The following is a 2,875-nucleotide window of genomic DNA, read 5'->3' on the forward strand; positions in this document are numbered from 1 at the left end:
CCCAATATATTTTTTCTATTCTGACTTGTCTTTGTATCCACAATTGATCACATGAATATCTTCTTTCATCAAAGATACATGATTAGTTGATTGAGGAGGGCCACCGTCTTCCATTAAGATGCTGCAATCAACATTTTTGATTGACAAAATCTTTTCTTTGAGATCTTCTTGAACATAAACATTTATTTTTAATTATCATACCCTTCCAAACCCTCTTCTATGTCTTCCAAACTAAATATGGGGATAGTAGATTCAATTCTTTTGGTTCTTTTCTTGTCACCATAATTAAGTTAGTTATTTTCATGCCTTTTTCCTAGGACCATGACAACAATTTTTCTCAATGTCCTTTTTTCTTGAATCAATGTCCTTTTTTCTTGAATAAGATCATAATCATAAGAGCTTTCCTATTAAAAGAACACCTTGTACTAACATAGATAGGCACCTGGATCTAATCCATATCTTTCAAGTTGATATCAAAGAACATTGTATTTCCGTTCACATATTGATTGTGTTGGTCAATACCATCAAAACCTCTAAGGGAATTGCACATAGCACATCTTCTTTCCAATAACAAGATTCATGATTAAACAAGTAGCCTCTTGTAGATACTTACTATTGTTTATATATTGATCACAATCAAGATATGGTAGTAGTCGAATATTTTTAAGGATAATAGAAAGAAGAACCAATGCATTCATTGCACCAACTTTCATGCGATGTTGGAAACTAGGTCTCTTCTCATGAGATATGTAAACTAAGAAGGGTAGTACATTTCCATCATTGTAGGATGGTCCCAAGGATTTTTTCTTAGCCATGGAGTTCCATCTTGCATGGTAAACCCTCTTTAGGACCCTTTTGTGCTTTGACAACTAGAGCATTAATCTAAACCTTAAACTCTTCATACTCTCTTCATTGCTCTACACTCTTTTATAAAGGAACGTTGTACTTTATCCTTAAGATAAATTTTTTTTTGGGAAAAGTAGAAGTCTAGAACAATGTTTTAATTTTTGTAGAATGGAACCCATTTCCTTGCAAACTCTAAAGTTTATGAAAGAGCTTCAAAAGTTAACATTGTAGATCCAAAATCACATACAGAACATGAAACCTTATGAACATGATAATCAACAACAAGGATCATCAAAGAGGGTCCACTATGCTGACAAAAATTTCAAAGAAATCCAACAAGATAGGTTTCCCTATTGATAAGAATCCATTTAGGAAATTGATCAAGATTCAAACATACAACAAACCGGATCTCACATATCACTAAGACTAACCATAGTGGATACACATCTAAAAAGGGGTTCATGACATAGTAGTGAAAGAAAAATCCTAGGATGATAAGTTGAAGAATAATCACAATCCTGTATGAAGTGAGCTTGAAAGGAGAAATAGGGAAAATTCTATGTAAAGGTTGTTGTGCTTCATTAGCCAGTAACAATCTTCCACCATTTGAGCCAATACCATCCATATCTCCTTTTCCATGCACATGCTAATGACCACTAGTCATTTGCAACATATTTTTCTCTTGTTTCAGTTTCAAGCTTTCTACTCTTTCCTTCTAGTCCACATTTCCAAGTCCATAGGAATTCAAGTCCTTTGATTGACCCATAATTCTCCCTTGATATAATTTGATGAATTCTTAGTCAAGATGTCTCCTTTATAATCAAGAGCTATTTCAATGGATTCACACCACTATGAAATTAGACTTTACAACAGATAATTTGGTGTCCAATATATGTGTGGCAACATATATTGTGTTTGGTGACAAGTTCTATGCCTTGAATCCAACTATTTCTACATGCAAGCTCACTCACATGTTAGCCTAGTAGCCACAATAAAAAGATATTTCATATGCTCGTAAGATATAGGGGACACATTTTTTTCAAGGATAATAGGAGAGCCAATTTTCTCTATAAGCTTTGTGCAAATGTGAGAGCCTTTCTCACTGTTAAGGTTATTCATCACAAGATTATCCATCAAGATAAAGTCTTTTGACCTCCTCAAAACATCTAATATCTACATTAATCTCTCTCATAGATCTCCTTCACTCTCACTTAACATGGTATGTAGTGCTAGTGATTCTTACTTAATATGAACTATGGTAAGGTACTCAAATGACACTTAAATGTGATGAACCATGAGATAAATTCAGCTAAAGAAAACAATTCTAATTTAATTTTAGATAGAGTGAAATAACAACCTACAAACAAGAAATACACCAAAGAAATCTATAAATACTTTTTTAGGGTTACCCAATATATTATAATCCATGCCAAGTAATTCCATGCCATGTCCTTACTTTGGCATCATTCAACACCCCATGTGCTAAATGCACTGATGGGCATTGTGCTATTCCTAGTGAATTCTCACATCAACACCATCTTCTAAGCAGATTGCAACTATGTAGCACAACACAAGAGAGTTGGAGAAAGAACTCTAACATTATCCATATGACTTTCACATTGGATCTTTATTCGATATCACACCATGTTAGACCACGCTAGCAAGGTACATGGTACATCAACATGCATGATATAAATTGTCTACTTGGAAGCCAAACTGTCACATTACAAGATGGTGAAGCAATGAAAATTGTTGAAACCCACCCATTTTATATTTGTTCTTGATGTAATCATATTTTTTAGAAATATCTTATTATAGCATAGTTTTCAACTCATACTAGATTCTCTTCTGTCAAGCCTCGAGGTAGATGTGAAAGCTTATGAATGTTGATGTAGACACTTGTGCACTTTGGATACACCTAGGAAGCACATCACAAGGTTTTCTTGACTCTATGATGCACTTCCTGGGCACATCCATAGTGCACCACAATGTATCCTCGAGCATCCAGGCCCTAGTTTGCTCCAAAACA

General features: G+C 34.3%; 1 pseudogene; it reads right to left on the reverse strand.

Moving 5' to 3' along the window:
* Positions 1-358: 358 nt before the first annotated feature.
* On the reverse strand, positions 359-1,471 carry LOC149548327 (putative cellulose synthase A catalytic subunit 1 [UDP-forming] pseudogene; annotated as a pseudogene).
* Between the last annotated feature and the right edge of the window lie 1,404 nt (positions 1,472-2,875).

The sequence above is a fragment of the Cupressus sempervirens genome, chromosome 7 (genome assembly GCF_028749045.1).
Source record: "Cupressus sempervirens isolate cs-2001-9-10 chromosome 7, ASM2874904v1, whole genome shotgun sequence".
In the NCBI taxonomy this organism is placed as follows: domain Eukaryota; kingdom Viridiplantae; phylum Streptophyta; class Pinopsida; order Cupressales; family Cupressaceae; genus Cupressus; species Cupressus sempervirens.